The sequence below is a fragment of the Phyllobates terribilis genome, unplaced genomic scaffold (assembly GCF_046119375.1).
Source record: "Phyllobates terribilis strain yellow unplaced genomic scaffold, ASM4611937v1 Scaffold_1631__1_contigs__length_240842, whole genome shotgun sequence".
In the NCBI taxonomy this organism is placed as follows: domain Eukaryota; kingdom Metazoa; phylum Chordata; class Amphibia; order Anura; family Dendrobatidae; genus Phyllobates; species Phyllobates terribilis.
In genome coordinates, this window is record NW_027364391.1 from 39,347 (window position 1) to 67,289 (window position 27,943).

A 27,943-nucleotide genomic window follows, 5' to 3' on the forward strand; every position below is an offset into this window, starting at 1 on the left:
CTTTTAAACTGTTGCTTATGGCGGTCTCTGTGAGCTTCTCAGTGACATTCAGCCATCCAGGTATCCCGCCTGCAGTAGACGGAATGTGGCAATGGAACGCTGGCTGCGCGTGTCATAATAGGCTCTGAGCCTTTATATACCTGCGCACAGCAGCAGCCACCTTCAGTCTGCTGCTGGACAGCCAGCAGCAGCAGCAGCAGCAGGAGAGGTAATTAATCAGCAACCCTCCTGCTAAGGGTAGACAGTTGCTCGTTCCACCCCCCCCCGCCTTAATTGGTTCTCCTCCCTTCCAACGGTGTTGAGGCGGGTGGGAACAGCCGGGGGTTGAGGGTACTGTGCTAAAAGAGGTGGAGTTATGCAGATCTAAAACGCGTGGATTGCAGCAGCAGCAAGCCGAAAAGTGCAGGCATGTGAGGGATCTAGAGGTTGACAGCATGTCTTCTTAACGGGAGTCCAGGTGGCCATCTCCACAAATGGACTTTTCAGAATCCTTGGGTGGCACCGTAGTCGGAAACCAATTCTGGTTATCGCTTCTCGGCCTTTTGGCTAAGATCAAGTGTAGTATCTGTTCTTATCAGTTTAATATCTGATACGTCCCCTATCTGGGGACCATATATTAAATGGATTTTTAGAACAGGGAGATGGAAAAAGAGCTTGCTCTGTCCACTCCACGCATTGACCTGGTATTGCAGTATCTCCAGGACCGGTGCACCCCTTCTTTAATGCAGTTTCTAAAATCAGAAAGAATTGAATTCAATGCTTTTTGTTCATTTGGCTTGTTTGTCGGATTTTGGGATGGACTCTTTGGCTTTGCTTTTCTTCTCCTCATTGGATTTTTCATGTTAAAAGTTGCAGAAGCCAGATGACAAGCTCATTTTGGTTCAACTTCAGCAACTGTGCATTGCATTGCCATGTAATGTAATGCAATGCTATCTATCTAGCTCTCCCTCTATACTTCCTTTTGGATAAACAGACATATTAGGCAAGCATTTTGGAGCTTTCACCTAAATAACTACAGGTGGTGAGATAAGCTGCACAATATAATTGACCTTTCAGTATATTGTTGCACACACACCATCTATTTAGCAAATGCCCTTGTTATCAACAGCAGCCTTTTAAACTCACCTGAGCTAACAGGTATGTGAGCTGGTTACTCTGCTGCGCTTAAAATTTCTTTTTTGGTTTGCTACAATGCCTTTTCTGAAACGTTGTCTCCCTCTGCTGGAACACTGACTTCTTTCATTTAATGCCTGCAGACTATAAAAGAGAAACCAACCCAAAAAGTTTGGTTGATTAGTCTGTGGCATTCTTTTAAACTGTTGCTTATGGCGGTCTCTGTGAGCTTCTCAGTGACATTCAGCCATCCAGGTATCCCGCCTGCAGTAGACGGAATGTGGCAATGGAACGCTGGCTGCGCGTGTCATAATAGGCTCTGAGCCTTTATATACCTGCGCACAGCAGCAGCCACCTTCAGTCTGCTGCTGGACAGCCAGCAGCAGCAGCAGCAGCAGGAGAGGTAATTAATCAGCAACCCTCCTGCTAAGGGTAGACAGCTGCTCGTTCCACCCCCCCCCGCCTTAATTGGTTCTCCTCCCTTCCAACGGTGTTGAGGCGGGTGGGAACAGCCGGGGGTTGAGGGTACTGTGCTAAAAGAGGTGGAGTTATGCAGATCTAAAACGCGTGGATTGCAGCAGCAGCAAGCCGAAAAGTGCAGGCATGTGAGGGATCTAGAGGTTGACAGCATGTCTTCTTAACGGGAGTCCAGGTGGCCATCTCCACAAATGGACTTTTCAGAATCCTTGGGTGGCACCGTAGTCGGAAACCAATTCTGGTTATCGCTTCTCGGCCTTTTGGCTAAGATCAAGTGTAGTATCTGTTCTTATCAGTTTAATATCTGATACGTCCCCTATCTGGGGACCATATATTAAATGGATTTTTAGAACAGGGAGATGGAAAAAGAGCTTGCTCTGTCCACTCCACGCATTGACCTGGTATTGCAGTATCTCCAGGACCGGTGCACCCCTTCTTTAATGCAGTTTCTAAAATCAGAAAGAATTGAATTCAATGCTTTTTGTTCATTTGGCTTGTTTGTCGGATTTTGGGATGGACTCTTTGGCTTTGCTTTTCTTCTCCTCATTGGATTTTTCATGTTAAAAGTTGCAGAAGCCAGATGACAAGCTCATTTTGGTTCAACTTCAGCAACTGTGCATTGCATTGCCATGTAATGTAATGCAATGCTATCTATCTAGCTCTCCCTCTATACTTCCTTTTGGATAAACAGACATATTAGGCAAGCATTTTGGAGCTTTCACCTAAATAACTACAGGTGGTGAGATAAGCTGCACAATATAATTGACCTTTCAGTATATTGTTGCACACACACCATCTATTTAGCAAATGCCCTTGTTATCAACAGCAGCCTTTTAAACTCACCTGAGCTAACAGGTATGTGAGCTGGTTACTCTGCTGCGCTTAAAATTTATTTTTTGGTTTGCTACAATGCCTTTTCTGAAACGTTGTCTCCCTCTGCTGGAACACTGACTTCTTTCATTTAATGCCTGCAGACTATAAAAGAGAAACCAACCCAAAAAGTTTGGTTGATTAGTCTGTGGCATTCTTTTAAACTGTTGCTTATGGTGGTCTCTGTGAGCTTCTCAGTGACATTCAGCCATCCAGGTATCCCGCCTGCAGTAGACGGAATGTGGCAATGGAACGCTGGCTGCGCGTGTCATAATAGGCTCTGAGCCTTTATATACCTGCGCACAGCAGCAGCCACCTTCAGTCTGCTGCTGGACAGCCAGCAGCAGCAGCAGCAGCAGGAGAGGTAATTAATCAGCAACCCTCCTGCTAAGGGTAAACAGCTGCTCGTTCCACCCCCCCCCCGCCTTAATTGGTTCTCCTCCCTTCCAACGGTGTTGAGGCGGGTGGGAACAGCCGGGGGTTGAGGGTACTGTGCTAAAAGAGGTGGAGTTATGCAGATCTAAAACGCGTGGATTGCAGCAGCAGCAAGCCGAAAAGTGCAGGCATGTGAGGGATCTAGAGGTTGACAGCATGTCTTCTTAACGGGAGTCCAGGTGGCCATCTCCACAAATGGACTTTTCAGAATCCTTGGGTGGCACCGTAGTCGGAAACCAATTCTGGTTATCGCTTCTCGGCCTTTTGGCTAAGATCAAGTGTAGTATCTTTTGAAAAGGCGGTTTTGGATGTTGGCCGCCCTAGTAGATTGATACATTATGCACACTGGGGTTTAGGCGCTTGTTAGTACGCCAGGTGGCTAATATAGTCATCTGGTGGAAAGCATGGCCCCCCAGGATCGACGCCATTGGGCCGGGGAAGATCGAAAGCCCGAAGTGTGAAGTGCCCCAGGAGTGGTGACCCTGGGGTGCCTTAACTCACTGGGATTGGGAACCCCACTTGAGTTTATGGCACATTTGCACTAGCACTTCAATATTTCTTTCTTCACACACACCCTTATTCCGGGCCTTCTGGCCTTAGGATGGGAAATTTTTCAATTCCCGGTCGAAGGTCCGGGCAGTATTATACTGTGAAACCTTCACTATTTATTTAAATTTTTTTTTTGTCACTGTGTGTCCACTTTTTCACGTGTGTCCACGTCCTTACTAGGATTTTGTCGGGATGCGGTTCCCTTATGGGTTCCTCTCTTGGCAGGTCTAGGGGGGGAGTGTGTGGCCATCAGGTTCCGCTCCCCCCTGAACCCCCCTGGCTCTCCTCTTTCGGGAGGAGAGCATTGTTGGCTCCCCTCTTCCGGGAGGGGAGCACAGTCTTTGGCTCCCAGTGCCTTGCTCGGGTGAGAACTCGGGCAGGTATTGGGGGTAAGATTGGGTCGCCTCTGGCTCTGGCTGGAGGTGGCTATTTGTCCCTGTTCCTCGCTGTGGCCTTCTGGCTCGGAGGGACGGGGAATGGTTTGGGGGACCCTTCTCATTTTGGAGAGGGTTTCAAGAAGACCAGCATCCTAGTGCACTTTTTTTGTGGCACTTGTCACTTTTTTAAGCGCACTCGGGTTTTGTACACGAATTCGGGCTTTAAAAAAGAAAAAATCTGTTCTTATCAGTTTAATATCTGATACGTCCCCTATCTGGGGACCATATATTAAATGGATTTTTAGAACAGGGAGATGGAAAAAGAGCTTGCTCTGTCCACTCCACGCATTGACCTGGTATTGCAGTATCTCCAGGACCGGTGCACCCCTTCTTTAATGCAGTTTCTAAAATCAGAAAGAATTGAATTCAATGCTTTTTGTTCATTTGGCTTGTTTGTCGGATTTTGGGATGGACTCTTTGGCTTTGCTTTTCTTCTTCTCATTGGATTTTTCATGTTAAAAGTTGCAGAAGCCAGATGACAAGCTCATTTTGGTTCAACTTCAGCAACTGTGCATTGCATTGCCATGTAATGTAATGCAATGCTATCTATCTAGCTCTCCCTCTATACTTCCTTTTGGATAAACAGACATATTAGGCAAGCATTTTGGAGCTTTCACCTAAATAACTACAGGTGGTGAGATAAGCTGCACAATATAATTGACCTTTCAGTATATTGTTGCACACACACCATCTATTTAGCAAATGCCCTTGTTATCAACAGCAGCCTTTTAAACTCACCTGAGCTAACAGGTATGTGAGCTGGTTACTCTGCTGCGCTTAAAATTTCTTTTTTGGTTTGCTACAATGCCTTTTCTGAAACGTTGTCTCCCTCTGCTGGAACACTGACTTCTTTCATTTAATGCCTGCAGACTATAAAAGAGAAACCAACCCAAAAAGTTTGGTTGATTAGTCTGTGGCATTCTTTTAAACTGTTGCTTATGGCGGTCTCTGTGAGCTTCTCAGTGACATTCAGCCATCCAGGTATCCCGCCTGCAGTAGACGGAATGTGGCAATGGAACGCTGGCTGCGCGTGTCATAATAGGCTCTGAGCCTTTATATACCTGCGCACAGCAGCAGCCACCTTCAGTCTGCTGCTGGACAGCCAGCAGCAGCAGCAGCAGCAGGAGAGGTAATTAATCAGCAACCCTCCTGCTAAGGGTAGACAGCTGCTCGTTCCACCCCCCTCCCCCCCCGCCTTAATTGGTTCTCCTCCCTTCCAACGGTGTTGAGGCGGGTGGGAACAGCCGGGGGTTGAGGGTACTGTGCTAAAAGAGGTGGAGTTATGCAGATCTAAAACGCGTGGATTGCAGCAGCAGCAAGCCGAAAAGTGCAGGCATGTGAGGGATCTAGAGGTTGACAGCATGTCTTCTTAACGGGAGTCCAGGTGGCCATCTCCACAAATGGACTTTTCAGAATCCTTGGGTGGCACCGTAGTCGGAAACCAATTCTGGTTATCGCTTCTCGGCCTTTTGGCTAAGATCAAGTGTAGTATCTGTTCTTATCAGTTTAATATCTGATACGTCCCCTATCTGGGGACCATATATTAAATGGATTTTTAGAACAGGGAGATGGAAAAAGAGCTTGCTCTGTCCACTCCACGCATTGACCTGGTATTGCAGTATCTCCAGGACCGGTGCACCCCTTCTTTAATGCAGTTTCTAAAATCAGAAAGAATTGAATTCAATGCTTTTTGTTCATTTGGCTTGTTTGTCGGATTTTGGGATGGACTCTTTGGCTTTGCTTTTCTTCTCCTCATTGGATTTTTCATGTTAAAAGTTGCAGAAGCCAGATGACAAGCTCATTTTGGTTCAACTTCAGCAACTGTGCATTGCATTGCCATGTAATGTAATGCAATGCTATCTATCTAGCTCTCCCTCTATACTTCCTTTTGGATAAACAGACATATTAGGCAAGCATTTTGGAGCTTTCACCTAAATAACTACAGGTGGTGAGATAAGCTGCACAATATAATTGACCTTTCAGTATATTGTTGCACACACACCATCTATTTAGCAAATGCCCTTGTTATCAACAGCAGCCTTTTAAACTCACCTGAGCTAACAGGTATGTGAGCTGGTTACTCTGCTGCGCTTAAAATTTCTTTTTTGGTTTGCTACAATGCCTTTTCTGAAACGTTGTCTCCCTCTGCTGGAACACTGACTTCTTTCATTTAATGCCTGCAGACTATAAAAGAGAAACCAACCCAAAAAGTTTGGTTGATTAGTCTGTGGCATTCTTTTAAACTGTTGCTTATGGCGGTCTCTGTGAGCTTCTCAGTGACATTCAGCCATCCAGGTATCCCGCCTGCAGTAGACGGAATGTGGCAATGGAACGCTGGCTGCGCGTGTCATAATAGGCTCTGAGCCTTTATATACCTGCGCACAGCAGCAGCCACCTTCAGTCTGCTGCTGGACAGCCAGCAGCAGCAGCAGGAGAGGTAATTAATCAGCAACCCTCCTGCTAAGGGTAGACAGCTGCTCGTTCCACCCCCCCCCCCGCCTTAATTGGTTCTCCTCCCTTCCAATGGTGTTGAGGCGGGTGGGAACAGCCGGGGGTTGAGGGTACTGTGCTAAAAGAGGTGGAGTTATGCAGATCTAAAACGCGTGGATTGCAGCAGCAGCAAGCCGAAAAGTGCAGGCATGTGAGGGATCTAGAGGTTGACAGCATGTCTTCTTAACGGGAGTCCAGGTGGCCATCTCCACAAATGGACTTTTCAGAATCCTTGGGTGGCACCGTAGTCGGAAACCAATTCTGGTTATCGCTTCTCGGCCTTTTGGCTAAGATCAAGTGTAGTATCTGTTCTTATCAGTTTAATATCTGATACGTCCCCTATCTGGGGACCATATATTAAATGGATTTTTAGAACAGGGAGATGGAAAAAGAGCTTGCTCTGTCCACTCCACGCATTGACCTGGTATTGCAGTATCTCCAGGACCGGTGCACCCCTTCTTTAATGCAGTTTCTAAAATCAGAAAGAATTGAATTCAATGCTTTTTGTTCATTTGGCTTGTTTGTCGGATTTTGGGATGGACTCTTTGGCTTTGCTTTTCTTCTCCTCATTGGATTTTTCATGTTAAAAGTTGCAGAAGCCAGATGACAAGCTCATTTTGGTTCAACTTCAGCAACTGTGCATTGCATTGCCATGTAATGTAATGCAATGCTATCTATCTAGCTCTCCCTCTATACTTCCTTTTGGATAAACAGACATATTAGGCAAGCATTTTGGAGCTTTCACCTAAATAACTACAGGTGGTGAGATAAGCTGCACAATATAATTGACCTTTCAGTATATTGTTGCACACACACCATCTATTTAGCAAATGCCCTTGTTATCAACAGCAGCCTTTTAAACTCACCTGAGCTAACAGGTATGTGAGCTGGTTACTCTGCTGCGCTTAAAATTTCTTTTTTGGTTTGCTACAATGCCTTTTCTGAAACGTTGTCTCCCTCTGCTGGAACACTGACTTCTTTCATTTAATGCCTGCAGACTATAAAAGAGAAACCAACCCAAAAAGTTTGGATGATTAGTCTGTGGCATTCTTTTAAACTGTTGCTTATGGCGGTCTCTGTGAGCTTCTCAGTGACATTCAGCCATCCAGGTATCCCGCCTGCAGTAGACGGAATGTGGCAATGGAACGCTGGCTGCGCGTGTCATAATAGGCTCTGAGCCTTTATATACCTGCGCACAGCAGCAGCCACCTTCAGTCTGCTGCTGGACAGCCAGCAGCAGCAGCAGCAGCAGGAGAGGTAATTAATCAGCAACCCTCCTGCTAAGGGTAGACAGCTGCTCGTTCCACCCCCCCCCCCCGCCTTAATTGGTTCTCCTCCCTTCCAACGGTGTTGAGGCGGGTGGGAACAGCCGGGGGTTGAGGGTACTGTGCTAAAAGAGGTGGAGTTATGCAGATCTAAAACGCGTGGATTGCAGCAGCAGCAAGCCGAAAAGTGCAGGCATGTGAGGGATCTAGAGGTTGACAGCATGTCTTCTTAACGGGAGTCCAGGTGGCCATCTCCACAAATGGACTTTTCAGAATCCTTGGGTGGCACCGTAGTCGGAAACCAATTCTGGTTATCGCTTCTCGGCCTTTTGGCTAAGATCAAGTGTAGTATCTGTTCTTATCAGTTTAATATCTGATACGTCCCCTATCTGGGGACCATATATTAAATGGATTTTTAGAACAGGGAGATGGAAAAAGAGCTTGCTCTGTCCACTCCACGCATTGACCTGGTATTGCAGTATCTCCAGGACCGGTGCACCCCTTCTTTAATGCAGTTTCTAAAATCAGAAAGAATTGAATTCAATGCTTTTTGTTCATTTGGCTTGTTTGTCGGATTTTGGGATGGACTCTTTGGCTTTGCTTTTCTTCTCCTCATTGGATTTTTCATGTTAAAAGTTGCAGAAGCCAGATGACAAGCTCATTTTGGTTCAACTTCAGCAACTGTGCATTGCATTGCTATGTAATGTAATGCAATGCTATCTATCTAGCTCTCCCTCTATACTTCCTTTTGGATAAACAGACATATTAGGCAAGCATTTTGGAGCTTTCACCTAAATAACTACAGGTGGTGAGATAAGCTGCACAATATAATTGACCTTTCAGTATATTGTTGCACACACACCATCTATTTAGCAAATGCCCTTGTTATCAACAGCAGCCTTTTAAACTCACCTGAGCTAACAGGTATGTGAGCTGGTTACTCTGCTGCGCTTAAAATTTCTTTTTTGGTTTGCTACAATGCCTTTTCTGAAACGTTGTCTCCCTCTGCTGGAACACTGACTTCTTTCATTTAATGCCTGCAGACTATAAAAGAGAAACCAACCCAAAAAGTTTGGTTGATTAGTCTGTGGCATTCTTTTAAACTGTTGCTTATGGCGGTCTCTGTGAGCTTCTCAGTGACATTCAGCCATCCAGGTATCCCGCCTGCAGTAGACGGAATGTGGCAATGGAACGCTGGCTGCGCGTGTCATAATAGGCTCTGAGCCTTTATATACCTGCGCACAGCAGCAGCCACCTTCAGTCTGCTGCTGGACAGCCAGCAGCAGCAGCAGCAGCAGGAGAGGTAATTAATCAGCAACCCTCCTGCTAAGGGTAGACAGCTGCTCGTTCCACCCCCCCCCCCCGCCTTAATTGGTTCTCCTCCCTTCCAACGGTGTTGAGGCGGGTGGGAACAGCCGGGGGTTGAGGGTACTGTGCTAAAAGAGGTGGAGTTATGCAGATCTAAAACGCGTGGATTGCAGCAGCAGCAAGCCGAAAAGTGCAGGCATGTGAGGGATCTAGAGGTTGACAGCATGTCTTCTTAACGGGAGTCCAGGTGGCCATCTCCACAAATGGACTTTTCAGAATCCTTGGGTGGCACCGTAGTCAGAAACCAATTCTGGTTATCGCTTCTCGGCCTTTTGGCTAAGATCAAGTGTAGTATCTGTTCTTATCAGTTTAATATCTGATACGTCCCCTATCTGGGGACCATATATTAAATGGATTTTTAGAACAGGGAGATGGAAAAAGAGCTTGCTCTGTCCACTCCACGCATTGACCTGGTATTGCAGTATCTCCAGGACCGGTGCACCCCTTCTTTAATGCAGTTTCTAAAATCAGAAAGAATTGAATTCAATGCTTTTTGTTCATTTGGCTTGTTTGTCGGATTTTGGGATGGACTCTTTGGCTTTGCTTTTCTTCTCCTCATTGGATTTTTCATGTTAAAAGTTGCAGAAGCCAGATGACAAGCTCATTTTGGTTCAACTTCAGCAACTGTGCATTGCATTGCCATGTAATGTAATGCAATGCTATCTATCTAGCTCTCCCTCTATACTTCCTTTTGGATAAACAGACATATTAGGCAAGCATTTTGGAGCTTTCACCTAAATAACTACAGGTGGTGAGATAAGCTGCACAATATAATTGACCTTTCAGTATATTGTTGCACACACACCATCTATTTAGCAAATGCCCTTGTTATCAACAGCAGCCTTTTAAACTCACCTGAGCTAACAGGTATGTGAGCTGGTTACTCTGCTGCGCTTAAAATTTCTTTTTTGGTTTGCTACAATGCCTTTTCTGAAACGTTGTCTCCCTCTGCTGGAACACTGACTTCTTTCATTTAATGCCTGCAGACTATAAAAGAGAAACCAACCCAAAAAGTTTGGTTGATTAGTCTGTGGCATTCTTTTAAACTGTTGCTTATGGCGGTCTCTGTGAGCTTCTCAGTGACATTCAGCCATCCAGGTATCCCGCCTGCAGTAGACGGAATGTGGCAATGGAACGCTGGCTGCACGTGTCATAATAGGCTCTGAGCCTTTATATACCTGCGCACAGCAGCAGCCACCTTCAGTCTGCTGCTGGACAGCCAGCAGCAGCAGCAGCAGGAGAGGTAATTAATCAGCAACCCTCCTGCTAAGGGTAGACAGCTGCTCGTTCCACCCCCCCCCCCCCCGCCTTAATTGGTTCTCCTCCCTTCCAACGGTGTTGAGGCGGGTGGGAACAGCCGGGGGTTGAGGGTACTGTGCTAAAAGAGGTGGAGTTATGCAGATCTAAAACGCGTGGATTGCAGCAGCAGCAAGCCGAAAAGTGCAGGCATGTGAGGGATCTAGAGGTTGACAGCATGTCTTCTTAACGGGAGTCCAGGTGGCCATCTCCACAAATGGACTTTTCAGAATCCTTGGGTGGCACCGTAGTCGGAAACCAATTCTGGTTATCGCTTCTCGGCCTTTTGGCTAAGATCAAGTGTAGTATCTGTTCTTATCAGTTTAATATCTGATACGTCCCCTATCTGGGGACCATATATTAAATGGATTTTTAGAACAGGGAGATGGAAAAAGAGCTTGCTCTGTCCACTCCACGCATTGACCTGGTATTGCAGTATCTCCAGGACCGGTGCACCCCTTCTTTAATGCAGTTTCTAAAATCAGAAAGAATTGAATTCAATGCTTTTTGTTCATTTGGCTTGTTTGTCGGATTTTGGGATGGACTCTTTGGCTTTGCTTTTCTTCTCCTCATTGGATTTTTCATGTTAAAAGTTGCAGAAGCCAGATGACAAGCTCATTTTGGTTCAACTTCAGCAACTGTGCATTGCATTGCCATGTAATGTAATGCAATGCTATCTATCTAGCTCTCCCTCTATACTTCCTTTTGGATAAACAGACATATTAGGCAAGCATTTTGGAGCTTTCACCTAAATAACTACAGGTGGTGAGATAAGCTGCACAATATAATTGACCTTTCAGTATATTGTTGCACACACACCATCTATTTAGCAAATGCCCTTGTTATCAACAGCAGCCTTTTAAACTCACCTGAGCTAACAGGTATGTGAGCTGGTTACTCTGCTGCGCTTAAAATTTCTTTTTTGGTTTGCTACAATGCCTTTTCTGAAACGTTGTCTCCCTCTGCTGGAACACTGACTTCTTTCATTTAATGCCTGCAGACTATAAAAGAGAAACCAACCCAAAAAGTTTGGTTGATTAGTCTGTGGCATTCTTTTAAACTGTTGCTTATGGCGGTCTCTGTGAGCTTCTCAGTGACATTCAGCCATCCAGGTATCCCGCCTGCAGTAGACGGAATGTGGCAATGGAACGCTGGCTGCGCGTGTCATAATAGGCTCTGAGCCTTTATATACCTGCGCACAGCAGCAGCCACCTTCAGTCTGCTGCTGGACAGCCAGCAGCAGCAGCAGGAGAGGTAATTAATCAGCAACCCTCCTGCTAAGGGTAGACAGCTGCTCGTTCCACCCCCCCCCCCGCCTTAATTGGTTCTCCTCCCTTCCAACGGTGTTGAGGCGGGTGGGAACAGCCGGGGGTTGAGGGTACTGTGCTAAAAGAGGTGGAGTTATGCAGATCTAAAACGCGTGGATTGCAGCAGCAGCAAGCCGAAAAGTGCAGGCATGTGAGGGATCTAGAGGTTGACAGCATGTCTTCTTAACGGGAGTCCAGGTGGCCATCTCCACAAATGGACTTTTCAGAATCCTTGGGTGGCACCGTAGTCGGAAACCAATTCTGGTTATCGCTTCTCGGCCTTTTGGCTAAGATCAAGTGTAGTATCTGTTCTTATCAGTTTAATATCTGATACGTCCCCTATCTGGGGACCATATATTAAATGGATTTTTAGAACAGGGAGATGGAAAAAGAGCTTGCTCTGTCCACTCCACGCATTGACCTGGTATTGCAGTATCTCCAGGACCGGTGCACCCCTTCTTTAATGCAGTTTCTAAAATCAGAAAGAATTGAATTCAATGCTTTTTGTTCATTTGGCTTGTTTGTCGGATTTTGGGATGGACTCTTTGGCTTTGCTTTTCTTCTCCTCATTGGATTTTTCATGTTAAAAGTTGCAGAAGCCAGATGACAAGCTCATTTTGGTTCAACTTCAGCAACTGTGCATTGCATTGCCATGTAATGTAATGCAATGCTATCTATCTAGCTCTCCCTCTATACTTCCTTTTGGATAAACAGACATATTAGGCAAGCATTTTGGAGCTTTCACCTAAATAACTACAGGTGGTGAGATAAGCTGCACAATATAATTGACCTTTCAGTATATTGTTGCACACACACCATCTATTTAGCAAATGCCCTTGTTATCAACAGCAGCCTTTTAAACTCACCTGAGCTAACAGGTATGTGAGCTGGTTACTCTGCTGCGCTTAAAATTTCTTTTTTGGTTTGCTACAATGCCTTTTCTGAAACGTTGTCTCCCTCTGCTGGAACACTGACTTCTTTCATTTAATGCCTGCAGACTATAAAAGAGAAACCAACCCAAAAAGTTTGGTTGATTAGTCTGTGGCATTCTTTTAAACTGTTGCTTATGGCGGTCTCTGTGAGCTTCTCAGTGACATTCAGCCATCCAGGTATCCCGCCTGCAGTAGACGGAATGTGGCCATGGAACGCTGGCTGCGCGTGTCATAATAGGCTCTGAGCCTTTATATACCTGCGCACAGCAGCAGCCACCTTCAGTCTGCTGCTGGACAGCAAGCAGCAGCAGCAGCAGCAGGAGAGGTAATTAATCAGCAACCCTCCTGCTAAGGGTAGACAGCTGCTCGTTCCACCCCCCCCCCCCCCGCCTTAATTGGTTCTCCTCCCTTCCAACGGTGTTGAGGCGGGTGGGAACAGCCGGGGGTTGAGGGTACTGTGCTAAAAGAGGTGGAGTTATGCAGATCTAAAACGCGTGGATTGCAGCAGCAGCAAGCCGAAAAGTGCAGGCATGTGAGGGATCTAGAGGTTGACAGCATGTCTTCTTAACGGGAGTCCAGGTGGCCATCTCCACAAATGGACTTTTCAGAATCCTTGGGTGGCACCGTAGTCGGAAACCAATTCTGGTTATCGCTTCTCGGCCTTTTGGCTAAGATCAAGTGTAGTATCTGTTCTTATCAGTTTAATATCTGATACGTCCCCTATCTGGGGACCATATATTAAATGGATTTTTAGAACAGGGAGATGGAAAAAGAGCTTGCTCTGTCCACTCCACGCATTGACCTGGTATTGCAGTATCTCCAGGACCGGTGCACCCCTTCTTTAATGCAGTTTCTAAAATCAGAAAGAATTGAATTCAATGCTTTTTGTTCATTTGGCTTGTTTGTCGGATTTTGGGATGGACTCTTTGGCTTTGCTTTTCTTCTCCTCATTGGATTTTTCATGTTAAAAGTTGCAGAAGCCAGATGACAAGCTCATTTTGGTTCAACTTCAGCAACTGTGCATTGCATTGCCATGTAATGTAATGCAATGCTATCTATCTAGCTCTCCCTCTATACTTCCTTTTGGATAAACAGACATATTAGGCAAGCATTTTGGAGCTTTCACCTAAATAACTACAGGTGGTGAGATAAGCTGCACAATATAATTGACCTTTCAGTATATTGTTGCACACACACCATCTATTTAGCAAATGCCCTTGTTATCAACAGCAGCCTTTTAAACTCACCTGAGCTAACAGGTATGTGAGCTGGTTACTCTGCTGCGCTTAAAATTTCTTTTTTGGTTTGCTACAATGCCTTTTCTGAAACGTTGTCTCCCTCTGCTGGAACACTGACTTCTTTCATTTAATGCCTGCAGACTATAAAAGAGAAACCAACCCAAAAAGTTTGGTTGATTAGTCTGTGGCATTCTTTTAAACTGTTGCTTATGGCGGTCTCTGTGAGCTTCTCAGTGACATTCAGCCATCCAGGTATCCCGCCTGCAGTAGACGGAATGTGGCAATGGAACGCTGGCTGCGCGTGTCATAATAGGCTCTGAGCCTTTATATACCTGCGCACAGCAGCAGCCACCTTCAGTCTGCTGCTGGACAGCCAGCAGCAGCAGCAGGAGAGGTAATTAATCAGCAACCCTCCTGCTAAGGGTAGACAGCTGCTCGTTCCACCCCCCCCCCCGCCTTAATTGGTTCTCCTCCCTTCCAACGGTGTTGAGGCGGGTGGGAACAGCCGGGGGTTGAGGGTACTGTGCTAAAAGAGGTGGAGTTATGCAGATCTAAAACGCGTGGATTGCAGCAGCAGCAAGCCGAAAAGTGCAGGCATGTGAGGGATCTAGAGGTTGACAGCATGTCTTCTTAACGGGAGTCCAGGTGGCCATCTCCACAAATGGACTTTTCAGAATCCTTGGGTGGCACCGTAGTCGGAAACCAATTCTGGTTATCGCTTCTCGGCCTTTTGGCTAAGATCAAGTGTAGTATCTGTTCTTATCAGTTTAATATCTGATACGTCCCCTATCTGGGGACCATATATTAAATGGATTTTTAGAACAGGGAGATGGAAAAAGAGCTTGCTCTGTCCACTCCACGCATTGACCTGGTATTGCAGTATCTCCAGGACCGGTGCACCCCTTCTTTAATGCAGTTTCTAAAATCAGAAAGAATTGAATTCAATGCTTTTTGTTCATTTGGCTTGTTTGTCGGATTTTGGGATGGACTCTTTGGCTTTGCTTTTCTTCTCCTCATTGGATTTTTCATGTTAAAAGTTGCAGAAGCCAGATGACAAGCTCATTTTGGTTCAACTTCAGCAACTGTGCATTGCATTGCCATGTAATGTAATGCAATGCTATCTATCTAGCTCTCCCTCTATACTTCCTTTTGGATAAACAGACATATTAGGCAAGCATTTTGGAGCTTTCACCTAAATAACTACAGGTGGTGAGATAAGCTGCACAATATAATTGACCTTTCAGTATATTGTTGCACACACACCATCTATTTAGCAAATGCCCTTGTTATCAACAGCAGCCTTTTAAACTCACCTGAGCTAACAGGTATGTGAGCTGGTTACTCTGCTGCGCTTAAAATTTCTTTTTTGGTTTGCTACAATGCCTTTTCTGAAACGTTGTCTCCCTCTGCTGGAACACTGACTTCTTTCATTTAATGCCTGCAGACTATAAAAGAGAAACCAACCCAAAAAGGTTGGTTGATTAGTCTGTGGCATTCTTTTAAACTGTTGCTTATGGCGGTCTCTGTGAGCTTCTCAGTGACATTCAGCCATCCAGGTATCCCGCCTGCAGTAGACGGAATGTGGCAATGGAACGCTGGCTGCGCGTGTCATAATAGGCTCTGAGCCTTTATATACCTGCGCACAGCAGCAGCCACCTTCAGTCTGCTGCTGGACAGCCAGCAGCAGCAGCAGCAGCAGCAGGAGAGGTAATTAATCAGCAACCCTCCTGCTAAGGGTAGACAGCTGCTCGTTCCACCCCCCCCCCCGCCTTAATTGGTTCTCCTCCCTTCCAACGGTGTTGAGGCGGGTGGGAACAGCCGGGGGTTGAGGGTACTGTGCTAAAAGAGGTGGAGTTATGCAGATCTAAAACACGTGGATTGCAGAGGCAGCAAGCCGAAAAGTGTAGGCATGTGAGGGATCTAGAGGTTGACAGCATGTCTTCTTAACGGGAGTCCAGGTGGCCATCTCCACAAATGGACTTTTCAGAATCCTTGGGTGGCACCGTAGTCGGAAACCAATTCTGGTTATCGCTTCTCGGCCTTTTGGCTAAGATCAAGTGTAGTATCTGTTCTTATCAGTTTAATATCTGATACGTCCCCTATCTGGGGACCATATATTAAATGGATTTTTAGAACAGGGAGATGGAAAAAGAGCTTGCTCTGTCCACTCCACGCATTGACCTGGTATTGCAGTATCTCCAGGACCGGTGCACCCCTTCTTTAATGCAGTTTCTAAAATCAGAAAGAATTGAATTCAATGCTTTTTGTTCATTTGGCTTGTTTGTCGGATTTTGGGATGGACTCTTTGGCTTTGCTTTTCTTCTCCTCATTGGATTTTTCATGTTAAAAGTTGCAGAAGCCAGATGACAAGCTCATTTTGGTTCAACTTCAGCAACTGTGCATTGCATTGCCATGTAATGTAATGCAATGCTATCTATCTAGCTCTCCCTCTATACTTCCTTTTGGATAAACAGACATATTAGGCAAGCATTTTGGAGCTTTCACCTAAATAACTACAGGTGGTGAGATAAGCTGCACAATATAATTGACCTTTCAGTATATTGTTGCACACACACCATCTATTTAGCAAATGCCCTTGTTATCAACAGCAGCCTTTTAAACTCACCTGAGCTAACAGGTATGTGAGCTGGTTACTCTGCTGCGCTTAAAATTTCTTTTTTGGTTTGCTACAATGCCTTTTCTGAAACGTTGTCTCCCTCTGCTGGAACACTGACTTCTTTCATTTAATGCCTGCAGACTATAAAAGAGAAACCAACCCAAAAAGTTTGGTTGATTAGTCTGTGGCATTCTTTTAAACTGTTGCTTATGGCGGTCTCTGTGAGCTTCTCAGTGACATTCAGCCATCCAGGTATCCCGCCTGCAGTAGACGGAATGTGGCAATGGAACGCTGGCTGCGCGTGTCATAATAGGCTCTGAGCCTTTATATACCTGCGCACAGCAGCAGCCACCTTCAGTCTGCTGCTGGACAGCCAGCAGCAGCAGCAGCAGGAGAGGTAATTAATCAGCAACCCTCCTGCTAAGGGTAGACAGCTGCTCGTTCCACCCCCCCCCCCCGCCTTAATTGGTTCTCCTCCCTTCCAACGGTGTTGAGGCGGGTGGGAACAGCCGGGGGTTGAGGGTACTGTGCTAAAAGAGGTGGAGTTATGCAGATCTAAAACACGTGGATTGCAGCAGCAGCAAGCCGAAAAGTGCAGGCATGTGAGGGATCTAGAGGTTGACAGCATGTCTTCTTAACGGGAGTCCAGGTGGCCATCTCCACAAATGGACTTTTCAGAATCCTTGGGTGGCACTGTAGTCGGAAACCAATTCTGGTTATCGCTTCTCGGCCTTTTGGCTAAGATCAAGTGTAGTATCTGTTCTTATCAGTTTAATATCTGATACGTCCCCTATCTGGGGACCATATATTAAATGGATTTTTAGAACAGGGAGATGGAAAAAGAGCTTGCTCTGTCCACTCCACGCATTGACCTGGTATTGCAGTATCTCCAGGACCGGTGCACCCCTTCTTTAATGCAGTTTCTAAAATCAGAAAGAATTGAATTCAATGCTTTTTGTTCATTTGGCTTGTTTGTCGGATTTTGGGATGGACTCTTTGGCTTTGCTTTTCTTCTCCTCATTGGATTTTTCATGTTAAAAGTTGCAGAAGCCAGATGACAAGCTCATTTTGGTTCAACTTCAGCAACTGTGCATTGCATTGCCATGTAATGTAATGCAATGCTATCTATCTAGCTCTCCCTCTATACTTCCTTTTGGATAAACAGACATATTAGGCAAGCATTTTGGAGCTTTCACCTAAATAACTACAGGTGGTGAGATAAGCTGCACAATATAATTGACCTTTCAGTATATTGTTGCACACACACCATCTATTTAGCAAATGCCCTTGTTATCAACAGCAGCCTTTTAAACTCACCTGAGCTAACAGGTATGTGAGCTGGTTACTCTGCTGCGCTTAAAATTTCTTTTTTGGTTTGCTACAATGCCTTTTCTGAAACGTTGTCTCCCTCTGCTGGAACACTGACTTCTTTCATTTAATGCCTGCAGACTATAAAAGAGAAACCAACCCAAAAAGTTTGGTTGATTAGTCTGTGGCATTCTTTTAAACTGTTGCTTATGGCGGTCTCTGTGAGCTTCTCAGTGACATTCAGCCATCCAGGTATCCCGCCTGCAGTAGACGGAATGTGGCAATGGAACGCTGGCTGCGCGTGTCATAATAGGCTCTGAGCCTTTATATACCTGCGCACAGCAGCAGCCACCTTCAGTCTGCTGCTGGACAGCCAGCAGCAGCAGCAGCAGGAGAGGTAATTAATCAGCAACCCTCCTGCTAAGGGTAGACAGCTGCTCGTTCCACCCCCCCCCCCCCCCGCCTTAATTGGTTCTCCTCCCTTCCAACGGTGTTGAGGCGGGTGGGAACAGCCGGGGGTTGAGGGTACTGTGCTAAAAGAGGTGGAGTTATGCAGATCTAAAACGCGTGGATTGCAGCAGCAGCAAGCCGAAAAGTGCAGGCATGTGAGGGATCTAGAGGTTGACAGCATGTCTTCTTAACGGGAGTCCAGGTGGCCATCTCCACAAATGGACTTTTCAGAATCCTTGGGTGGCACCGTAGTCGGAAACCAATTCTGGTTATCGCTTCTCGGCCTTTTGGCTAAGATCAAGTGTAGTATCTGTTCTTATCAGTTTAATATCTGATACGTCCCCTATCTGGGGACCATATATTAAATGGATTTTTAGAACAGGGAGATGGAAAAAGAGCTTGCTCTGTCCACTCCACGCATTGACCTGGTATTGCAGTATCTCCAGGACCGGTGCACCCCTTCTTTAATGCAGTTTCTAAAATCAGAAAGAATTGAATTCAATGCTTTTTGTTCATTTGGCTTGTTTGTCGGATTTTGGGATGGACTCTTTGGCTTTGCTTTTCTTCTCCTCATTGGATTTTTCATGTTAAAAGTTGCAGAAGCCAGATGACAAGCTCATTTTGGTTCAACTTCAGCAACTGTGCATTGCATTGCCATGTAATGTAATGCAATGCTATCTATCTAGCTCTCCCTCTATACTTCCTTTTGGATAAACAGACATATTAGGCAAGCATTTTGGAGCTTTCACCTAAATAACTACAGGTGGTGAGATAAGCTGCACAATATAATTGACCTTTCAGTATATTGTTGCACACACACCATCTATTTAGCAAATGCCCTTGTTATCAACAGCAGCCTTTTAAACTCACCTGAGCTAACAGGTATGTGAGCTGGTTACTCTGCTGCGCTTAAAATTTCTTTTTTGGTTTGCTACAATGCCTTTTCTGAAACGTTGTCTCCCTCTGCTGGAACACTGACTTCTTTCATTTAATGCCTGCAGACTATAAAAGAGAAACCAACCCAAAAAGTTTGGTTGATTAGTCTGTGGCATTCTTTTAAACTGTTGCTTATGGCGGTCTCTGTGAGCTTCTCAGTGACATTCAGCCATCCAGGTATCCCGCCTGCAGTAGACGGAATGTGGCAATGGAACGCTGGCTGCGCGTGTCATAATAGGCTCTGAGCCTTTATATACCTGCGCACAGCAGCAGCCACCTTCAGTCTGCTGCTGGACAGCCAGCAGCAGCAGCAGCAGCAGGAGAGGTAATTAATCAGCAACCCTCCTGCTAAGGGTAGACAGCTGCTCGTTCCACCCCCCCCCCCGCCTTAATTGGTTCTCCTCCCTTCCAACGGTGTTGAGGCGGGTGGGAACAGCCGGGGGTTGAGGGTACTGTGCTAAAAGAGGTGGAGTTATGCAGATCTAAAACACGTGGATTGCAGAGGCAGCAAGCCGAAAAGTGCAGGCATGTGAGGGATCTAGAGGTTGACAGCATGTCTTCTTAACGGGAGTCCAGGTGGCCATCTCCACAAATGGACTTTTCAGAATCCTTGGGTGGCACCGTAGTCGGAAACCAATTCTGGTTATCGCTTCTCGGCCTTTTGGCTAAGATCAAGTGTAGTATCTGTTCTTATCAGTTTAATATCTGATACGTCCCCTATCTGGGGACCATATATTAAATGGATTTTTAGAACAGGGAGATGGAAAAAGAGCTTGCTCTGTCCACTCCACGCATTGACCTGGTATTGCAGTATCTCCAGGACCGGTGCACCCCTTCTTTAATGCAGTTTCTAAAATCAGAAAGAATTGAATTCAATGCTTTTTGTTCATTTGGCTTGTTTGTCGGATTTTGGGATGGACTCTTTGGCTTTGCTTTTCTTCTCCTCATTGGATTTTTCATGTTAAAAGTTGCAGAAGCCAGATGACAAGCTCATTTTGGTTCAACTTCAGCAACTGTGCATTGCATTGCCATGTAATGTAATGCAATGCTATCTATCTAGCTCTCCCTCTATACTTCCTTTTGGATAAACAGACATATTAGGCAAGCATTTTGGAGCTTTCACCTAAATAACTACAGGTGGTGAGATAAGCTGCACAATATAATTGACCTTTCAGTATATTGTTGCACACACACCATCTATTTAGCAAATGCCCTTGTTATCAACAGCAGCCTTTTAAACTCACCTGAGCTAACAGGTATGTGAGCTGGTTACTCTGCTGCGCTTAAAATTTCTTTTTTGGTTTGCTACAATGCCTTTTCTGAAACGTTGTCTCCCTCTGCTGGAACACTGACTTCTTTCATTTAATGCCTGCAGACTATAAAAGAGAAACCAACCCAAAAAGTTTGGTTGATTAGTCTGTGGCATTCTTTTAAACTGTTGCTTATGGCGGTCTCTGTGAGCTTCTCAGTGACATTCAGCCATCCAGGTATCCCGCCTGCAGTAGACGGAATGTGGCAATGGAACGCTGGCTGCGCGTGTCATAATAGGCTCTGAGCCTTTATATACCTGCGCACAGCAGCAGCCACCTTCAGTCTGCTGCTGGACAGCCAGCAGCAGCAGCAGCAGCAGGAGAGGTAATTAATCAGCAACCCTCCTGCTAAGGGTAGACAGCTGCTCGTTCCACCCCCCCCCCCGCCTTAATTGGTTCTCCTCCCTTCCAACGGTGTTGAGGCGGGTGGGAACAGCCGGGGGTTGAGGGTACTGTGCTAAAAGAGGTGGAGTTATGCAGATCTAAAACACGTGGATTGCAGCAGCAGCAAGCCGAAAAGTGCAGGCATGTGAGGGATCTAGAGGTTGACAGCATGTCTTCTTAACGGGAGTCCAGGTGGCCATCTCCACAAATGGACTTTTCAGAATCCTTGGGTGGCACTGTAGTCGGAAACCAATTCTGGTTATCGCTTCTCGGCCTTTTGGCTAAGATCAAGTGTAGTATCTGTTCTTATCAGTTTAATATCTGATACGTCCCCTATCTGGGGACCATATATTAAATGGATTTTTAGAACAGGGAGATGGAAAAAGAGCTTGCTCTGTCCACTCCACGCATTGACCTGGTATTGCAGTATCTCCAGGACCGGTGCACCCCTTCTTTAATGCAGTTTCTAAAATCAGAAAGAATTGAATTCAATGCTTTTTGTTCATTTGGCTTGTTTGTCGGATTTTGGGATGGACTCTTTGGCTTTGCTTTTCTTCTCCTCATTGGATTTTTCATGTTAAAAGTTGCAGAAGCCAGATGACAAGCTCATTTTGGTTCAACTTCAGCAACTGTGCATTGCATTGCCATGTAATGTAATGCAATGCTATCTATCTAGCTCTCCCTCTATACTTCCTTTTGGATAAACAGACATATTAGGCAAGCATTTTGGAGCTTTCACCTAAATAACTACAGGTGGTGAGATAAGCTGCACAATATAATTGACCTTTCAGTATATTGTTGCACACACACCATCTATTTAGCAAATGCCCTTGTTATCAACAGCAGCCTTTTAAACTCACCTGAGCTAACAGGTATGTGAGCTGGTTACTCTGCTGCGCTTAAAATTTCTTTTTTGGTTTGCTACAATGCCTTTTCTGAAACGTTGTCTCCCTCTGCTGGAACACTGACTTCTTTCATTTAATGCCTGCAGACTATAAAAGAGAAACCAACCCAAAAAGTTTGGTTGATTAGTCTGTGGCATTCTTTTAAACTGTTGCTTATGGCGGTCTCTGTGAGCTTCTCAGTGACATTCAGCCATCCAGGTATCCCGCCTGCAGTAGACGGAATGTGGCAATGGAACGCTGGCTGCGCGTGTCATAATAAGCTCTGAGCCTTTATATACCTGCGCACAGCAGCAGCCACCTTCAGTCTGCTGCTGGACAGCCAGCAGCAGCAGCAGCAGCAGGAGAGGTAATTAATCAGCAACCCTCCTGCTAAGGGTAGACAGCTGCTCGTTCCACCCCCCCCCCCCGCCTTAATTGGTTCTCCTCCCTTCCAACGGTGTTGAGGCGGGTGGGAACAGCCGGGGGTTGAGGGTACTGTGCTAAAAGAGGTGGAGTTATGCAGATCTAAAACGCGTGGATTGCAGCAGCAGCAAGCCGAAAAGTGCAGGCATGTGAGGGATCTAGAGGTTGACAGCATGTCTTCTTAACGGGAGTCCAGGTGGCCATCTCCACAAATGGACTTTTCAGAATCCTTGGGTGGCACCGTAGTCGGAAACCAATTCTGGTTATCGCTTCTCGGCCTTTTGGCTAAGATCAAGTGTAGTATCTGTTCTTATCAGTTTAATATCTGATACGTCCCCTATCTGGGGACCATATATTAAATGGATTTTTAGAACAGGGAGATGGAAAAAGAGCTTGCTCTGTCCACTCCACGCATTGACCTGGTATTGCAGTATCTCCAGGACCGGTGCACCCCTTCTTTAATGCAGTTTCTAAAATCAGAAAGAATTGAATTTAATGCTTTTTGTTCATTTGGCTTGTTTGTCGGATTTTGGGATGCACTCTTTGGCTTTGCTTTTCTTCTCCTCATTGGATTTTTCATGTTAAAAGTTGCAGAAGCCAGATGACAAGCTCATTTTGGTTCAACTTCAGCAACTGTGCATTGCATTGCCATGTAATGTAATGCAATGCTATCTATCTAGCTCTCCCTCTATACTTCCTTTTGGATAAACAGACATATTAGGCAAGCATTTTGGAGCTTTCACCTAAATAACTACAGGTGGTGAGATAAGCTGCACAATATAATTGACCTTTCAGTATATTGTTGCACACACACCATCTATTTAGCAAATGCCCTTGTTATCAACAGCAGCCTTTTAAACTCACCTGAGCTAACAGGTATGTGAGCTGGTTACTCTGCTGCGCTTAAAATTTCTTTTTTGGTTTGCTACAATGCCTTTTCTGAAACGTTGTCTCCCTCTGCTGGAACACTGACTTCTTTCATTTAATGCCTGCAGACTATAAAAGAGAAACCAACCCAAAAAGTTTGGTTGATTAGTCTGTGGCATTCTTTTAAACTGTTGCTTATGGCGGTCTCTGTGAGCTTCTCAGTGACATTCAGCCATCCAGGTATCCCGCCTGCAGTAGACGGAATGTGGCAATGGAACGCTGGCTGCGCGTGTCATAATAGGCTCTGAGCCTTTATATACCTGCGCACAGCAGCAGCCACCTTCAGTCTGCTGCTGGACAGCCAGCAGCAGCAGCAGCAGCAGGAGAGGTAATTAATCAGCAACCCTCCTGCTAAGGGTAGACAGCTGCTCGTTCCACCCCCCCCCCCGCCTTAATTGGTTCTCCTCCCTTCCAACGGTGTTGAGGCGGGTGGGAACAGCCGGGGGTTGAGGGTACTGTGCTAAAAGAGGTGGAGTTATGCAGATCTAAAACGCGTGGATTGCAGCAGCAACAAGCCGAAAAGTGCAGGCATGTGAGGGATCTAGAGGTTGACAGCATGTCTTCTTAACGGGAGTCCAGGTGGCCATCTCCACAAATGGACTTTTCAGAATCCTTGGGTGGCACCGTAGTCGGAAACCAATTCTGGTTATCGCTTCTCGGCCTTTTGGCTAAGATCAAGTGTAGTATCTGTTCTTATCAGTTTAATATCTGATACGTCCCCTATCTGGGGACCATATATTAAATGGATTTTTAGAACAGGGAGATGGAAAAAGAGCTTGCTCTGTCCACTCCACGCATTGACCTGGTATTGCAGTATCTCCAGGACCGGTGCACCCCTTCTTTAATGCAGTTTCTAAAATCAGAAAGAATTGAATTCAATGCTTTTTGTTCATTTGGCTTGTTTGTCGGATTTTGGGATGGACTCTTTGGCTTTGCTTTTCTTCTCCTCATTGGATTTTTCATGTTAAAAGTTGCAGAAGCCAGATGACAAGCTCATTTTGGTTCAACTTCAGCAACTGTGCATTGCATTGCCATGTAATGTAATGCAATGCTATCTATCTAGCTCTCCCTCTATACTTCCTTTTGGATAAACAGACATATTAGGCAAGCATTTTGGAGCTTTCACCTAAATAACTACAGGTGGTGAGATAAGCTGCACAATATAATTGACCTTTCAGTATATTGTTGCACACACACCATCTATTTAGCAAATGCCCTTGTTATCAACAGCAGCCTTTTAAACTCACCTGAGCTAACAGGTATGTGAGCTGGTTACTCTGCTGCGCTTAAAATTTCTTTTTTGGTTTGCTACAATGCCTTTTCTGAAACGTTGTCTCCCTCTGCTGGAACACTGACTTCTTTCATTTAATGCCTGCAGACTATAAAAGAGAAACCAACCCAAAAAGTTTGGTTGATTAGTCTGTGGCATTCTTTTAAACTGTTGCTTATGGCGGTCTCTGTGAGCTTCTCAGTGACATTCAGCCATCCAGGTATCCCGCCTGCAGTAGACGGAATGTGGCAATGGAACGCTGGCTGCGCGTGTCATAATAGGCTCTGAGCCTTTATATACCTGCGCACAGCAGCAGCCACCTTCAGTCTGCTGCTGGACAGCCAGCAGCAGCAGCAGCAGCAGGAGAGGTAATTAATCAGCAACCCTCCTGCTAAGGGTAGACAGCTGCTCGTTCCACCCCCCCACCCCCCCGCCTTAATTGGTTCTCCTCCCTTCCAACGGTGTTGAGGCGGGTGGGAACAGCCGGGGGTTGAGGGTACTGTGCTAAAAGAGGTGGAGTTATGCAGATCTAAAACGCGTGGATTGCAGCAGCAGCAAGCCGAAAAGTGCAGGCATGTGAGGGATCTAGAGGTTGACAGCATGTCTTCTTAACGGGAGTCCAGGTGGCCATCTCCACAAATGGACTTTTCAGAATCCTTGGGTGGCACCGTAGTCGGAAACCAATTCTGGTTATCGCTTCTCGGCCTTTTGGCTAATATCAAGTGTAGTATCTGTTCTTATCAGTTTAATATCTGATACGTCCCCTATCTGGGGACCATATATTAAATGGATTTTTAGAACAGGGAGATGGAAAAAGAGCTTGCTCTGTCCACTCCACGCATTGACCTGGTATTGCAGTATCTCCAGGACCGGTGCACCCCTTCTTTAATGCAGTTTCTAAAATCAGAAAGAATTGAATTCAATGCTTTTTGTTCATTTGGCTTGTTTGTCGGATTTTGGGATGGACTCTTTGGCTTTGCTTTTCTTCTCCTCATTGGATTTTTCATGTTAAAAGTTGCAGAAGCCAGATGACAAGCTCATTTTGGTTCAACTTCAGCAACTGTGCATTGCATTGCCATGTAATGTAATGCAATGCTATCTATCTAGCTCTCCCTCTATACTTCCTTTTGGATAAACAGACATATTAGGCAAGCATTTTGGAGCTTTCACCTAAATAACTACAGGTGGTGAGATAAGCTGCACAATATAATTGACCTTTCAGTATATTGTTGCACACACACCATCTATTTAGCAAATGCCCTTGTTATCAACAGCAGCCTTTTAAACTCACCTGAGCTAACAGGTATGTGAGCTGGTTACTCTGCTGCGCTTAAAATTTCTTTTTTGGTTTGCTACAATGCCTTTTCTGAAACGTTGTCTCCCTCTGCTGGAACACTGACTTCTTTCATTTAATGCCTGCAGACTATAAAAGAGAAACCAACCCAAAAAGTTTGGTTGATTAGTCTGTGGTATTCTTTTAAACTGTTGCTTATGGCGGTCTCTGTGAGCTTCTCAGTGACATTCAGCCATCCAGGTATCCCGCCTGCAGTAGACGGAATGTGGCAATGGAACGCTGGCTGCGCGTGTCATAATAGGCTCTGAGCCTTTATATACCTGCGCACAGCAGCAGCCACCTTCAGTCTGCTGCTGGACAGCCAGCAGCTGCAGCAGCAGCAGGAGAGGTAATTAATCAGAAACCCTCCTGCTAAGGGTAGACAGCTGCTCGTTCCACCCCCCCCCCCGCCTTAATTGGTTCTCCTCCCTTCCAACGGTGTTGAGGCGGGTGGGAACAGCCGGGGGTTGAGGGTACTGTGCTAAAAGAGGTGGAGTTATGCAGATCTAAAACGCGTGGATTGCAGCAGCAGCAAGCCGAAAAGTGCAGGCATGTGAGGGATCTAGAGGTTGACAGCATGTCTTCTTAACGGGAGTCCAGGTGGCCATCTCCACAAATAGACTTTTCAGAATCCTTGGGTGGCACCGTAGTCGGAAACCAATTCTGGTTATCGCTTCTCGGCCTTTTGGCTAAGATCAAGTGTAGTATCTGTTCTTATCAGTTTAATATCTGATACGTCCCCTATCTGGGGACCATATATTAAATGGATTTTTAGAACAGGGAGATGGAAAAAGAGCTTGCTCTGTCCACTCCACGCATTGACCTGGTATTGCAGTATCTCCAGGACCGGTGCACCCCTTCTTTAATGCAGTTTCTAAAATCAGAAAGAATTGAATTCAATGCTTTTTGTTCATTTGGCTTGTTTGTCGGATTTTGGGATGGACTCTTTGGCTTTGCTTTTCTTCTCCTCATTGGATTTTTCATGTTAAAAGTTGCAGAAGCCAGATGACAAGCTCATTTTGGTTCAACTTCAGCAACTGTGCATTGCATTGCCATGTAATGTAATGCAATGCTATCTATCTAGCTCTCCCTCTATACTTCCTTTTGGATAAACAGACATATTAGGCAAGCATTTTGGAGCTTTCACCTAAATAACTACAGGTGGTGAGATAAGCTGCACAATATAATTGACCTTTCAGTATATTGTTGCACACACACCATCTATTTAGCAAATGCCCTTGTTATCAACAGCAGCCTTTTAAACTCACCTGAGCTAACAGGTATGTGAGCTGGTTACTCTGCTGCGCTTAAAATTTCTTTTTTGGTTTGCTACAATGCCTTTTCTGAAACGTTGTCTCCCTCTGCTGGAACACTGACTTCTTTCATTTAATGCCTGCAGACTATAAAAGAGAAACCAACCCAAAAAGTTTGGTTGATTAGTCTGTGGCATTCTTTTAAACTGTTGCTTATGGCGGTCTCTGTGAGCTTCTCAGTGACATTCAGCCATCCAGGTATCCCGCCTGCAGTAGACGGAATGTGGCAATGGAACGCTGGCTGCGCGTGTCATAATAGGCTCTGAGCCTTTATATACCTGCGCACAGCAGCAGCCACCTTCAGTCTGCTGCTGGACAGCCAGCAGCAGCAGCAGCAGCAGGAGAGGTAATTAATCAGCAACCCTCCTGCTAAGGGTAGACAGCTGCTCGTTCCACCCCCCCCCCCCGCCTTAATTGGTTCTCCTCCCTTCCAACGGTGTTGAGGCGGGTGGGAACAGCCGGGGGTTGAGGGTACTGTGCTAAAAGAGGTGGAGTTATGCAGATCTAAAACGCGTGGATTGCAGCAGCAGCAAGCCGAAAAGTGCAGGCATGTGAGGGATCTAGAGGTTGACAGCATGTCTTCTTAACGGGAGTCCAGGTGGCCATCTCCACAAATGGACTTTTCAGAATCCTTGGGTGGCACCGTAGTCGGAAACCAATTCTGGTTATCGCTTCTCGGCCTTTTGGCTAAGATCAAGTGTAGTATCTGTTCTTATCAGTTTAATATCTGATACGTCCCCTATCTGGGGACCATATATTAAATGGATTTTTAGAACAGGTAGATGGAAAAAGAGCTTGCTCTGTCCACTCCACGCATTGACCTGGTATTGCAGTATCTCCAGGACCGGTGCACCCCTTCTTTAATGCAGTTTCTAAAATCAGAAAGAATTGAATTCAATGCTTTTTGTTCATTTGGCTTGTTTGTCGGATTTTGGGATGGACTCTTTGGCTTTGCTTTTCTTCTCCTCATTGGATTTTTCATGTTAAAAGTTGCAGAAGCCAGATGACAAG

The 27,943-nt window shown here is 45.6% G+C and overlaps 20 non-coding genes and 2 pseudogenes across 20 annotated transcripts; all 22 read left to right on the forward strand.

Moving 5' to 3' along the window:
* The first annotated feature begins 526 nt into the window (after positions 1-526).
* On the forward strand, positions 527-717 carry LOC141244981 (U2 spliceosomal RNA). Its single transcript, XR_012308864.1, has one exon. It is a non-coding gene; the product is annotated as a U2 spliceosomal RNA (small nuclear RNA).
* A 1,117-nt stretch (positions 718-1,834) lies between these two features.
* On the forward strand, positions 1,835-2,025 carry LOC141244982 (U2 spliceosomal RNA). Its single transcript, XR_012308865.1, has one exon. It is a non-coding gene; the product is annotated as a U2 spliceosomal RNA (small nuclear RNA).
* Positions 2,026-3,143: 1,118 nt separating this feature from the next.
* LOC141244970 (U2 spliceosomal RNA) lies at positions 3,144-3,235 on the forward strand (annotated as a pseudogene).
* A 795-nt stretch (positions 3,236-4,030) lies between these two features.
* On the forward strand, positions 4,031-4,211 carry LOC141244965 (U2 spliceosomal RNA; annotated as a pseudogene).
* Positions 4,212-5,334: 1,123 nt separating this feature from the next.
* On the forward strand, positions 5,335-5,525 carry LOC141244983 (U2 spliceosomal RNA). Its single transcript, XR_012308866.1, has one exon. It is a non-coding gene; the product is annotated as a U2 spliceosomal RNA (small nuclear RNA).
* A 1,113-nt stretch (positions 5,526-6,638) lies between these two features.
* Positions 6,639-6,829, forward strand: LOC141244984 (U2 spliceosomal RNA). The gene has a single exon (XR_012308867.1). It is a non-coding gene; the product is annotated as a U2 spliceosomal RNA (small nuclear RNA).
* A 1,120-nt stretch (positions 6,830-7,949) lies between these two features.
* On the forward strand, positions 7,950-8,140 carry LOC141244985 (U2 spliceosomal RNA). Its single transcript, XR_012308868.1, has one exon. It is a non-coding gene; the product is annotated as a U2 spliceosomal RNA (small nuclear RNA).
* Positions 8,141-9,260: 1,120 nt separating this feature from the next.
* On the forward strand, positions 9,261-9,451 carry LOC141244986 (U2 spliceosomal RNA). Its single transcript, XR_012308869.1, has one exon. It is a non-coding gene; the product is annotated as a U2 spliceosomal RNA (small nuclear RNA).
* Positions 9,452-10,570: 1,119 nt separating this feature from the next.
* On the forward strand, positions 10,571-10,761 carry LOC141244989 (U2 spliceosomal RNA). The gene has a single exon (XR_012308871.1). It is a non-coding gene; the product is annotated as a U2 spliceosomal RNA (small nuclear RNA).
* Positions 10,762-11,874: 1,113 nt separating this feature from the next.
* LOC141244990 (U2 spliceosomal RNA) lies at positions 11,875-12,065 on the forward strand. Its single transcript, XR_012308872.1, has one exon. It is a non-coding gene; the product is annotated as a U2 spliceosomal RNA (small nuclear RNA).
* Positions 12,066-13,187: 1,122 nt separating this feature from the next.
* On the forward strand, positions 13,188-13,378 carry LOC141244991 (U2 spliceosomal RNA). Its single transcript, XR_012308873.1, has one exon. It is a non-coding gene; the product is annotated as a U2 spliceosomal RNA (small nuclear RNA).
* A 1,113-nt stretch (positions 13,379-14,491) lies between these two features.
* LOC141244992 (U2 spliceosomal RNA) lies at positions 14,492-14,682 on the forward strand. Its single transcript, XR_012308874.1, has one exon. It is a non-coding gene; the product is annotated as a U2 spliceosomal RNA (small nuclear RNA).
* Positions 14,683-15,804: 1,122 nt separating this feature from the next.
* Positions 15,805-15,995, forward strand: LOC141244993 (U2 spliceosomal RNA). The gene has a single exon (XR_012308875.1). It is a non-coding gene; the product is annotated as a U2 spliceosomal RNA (small nuclear RNA).
* A 1,117-nt stretch (positions 15,996-17,112) lies between these two features.
* Positions 17,113-17,303, forward strand: LOC141244994 (U2 spliceosomal RNA). Its single transcript, XR_012308876.1, has one exon. It is a non-coding gene; the product is annotated as a U2 spliceosomal RNA (small nuclear RNA).
* A 1,120-nt stretch (positions 17,304-18,423) lies between these two features.
* On the forward strand, positions 18,424-18,614 carry LOC141244995 (U2 spliceosomal RNA). Its single transcript, XR_012308877.1, has one exon. It is a non-coding gene; the product is annotated as a U2 spliceosomal RNA (small nuclear RNA).
* A 1,119-nt stretch (positions 18,615-19,733) lies between these two features.
* On the forward strand, positions 19,734-19,924 carry LOC141244996 (U2 spliceosomal RNA). Its single transcript, XR_012308878.1, has one exon. It is a non-coding gene; the product is annotated as a U2 spliceosomal RNA (small nuclear RNA).
* Positions 19,925-21,043: 1,119 nt separating this feature from the next.
* LOC141244997 (U2 spliceosomal RNA) lies at positions 21,044-21,234 on the forward strand. Its single transcript, XR_012308879.1, has one exon. It is a non-coding gene; the product is annotated as a U2 spliceosomal RNA (small nuclear RNA).
* A 1,120-nt stretch (positions 21,235-22,354) lies between these two features.
* Positions 22,355-22,545, forward strand: LOC141244998 (U2 spliceosomal RNA). Its single transcript, XR_012308880.1, has one exon. It is a non-coding gene; the product is annotated as a U2 spliceosomal RNA (small nuclear RNA).
* A 1,119-nt stretch (positions 22,546-23,664) lies between these two features.
* LOC141245000 (U2 spliceosomal RNA) lies at positions 23,665-23,855 on the forward strand. The gene has a single exon (XR_012308882.1). It is a non-coding gene; the product is annotated as a U2 spliceosomal RNA (small nuclear RNA).
* Positions 23,856-24,978: 1,123 nt separating this feature from the next.
* LOC141244952 (U2 spliceosomal RNA) lies at positions 24,979-25,169 on the forward strand. Its single transcript, XR_012308845.1, has one exon. It is a non-coding gene; the product is annotated as a U2 spliceosomal RNA (small nuclear RNA).
* Positions 25,170-26,288: 1,119 nt separating this feature from the next.
* Positions 26,289-26,479, forward strand: LOC141245001 (U2 spliceosomal RNA). The gene has a single exon (XR_012308883.1). It is a non-coding gene; the product is annotated as a U2 spliceosomal RNA (small nuclear RNA).
* Positions 26,480-27,599: 1,120 nt separating this feature from the next.
* On the forward strand, positions 27,600-27,790 carry LOC141244936 (U2 spliceosomal RNA). The gene has a single exon (XR_012308830.1). It is a non-coding gene; the product is annotated as a U2 spliceosomal RNA (small nuclear RNA).
* The last annotated feature ends 153 nt before the right edge of the window (positions 27,791-27,943 follow it).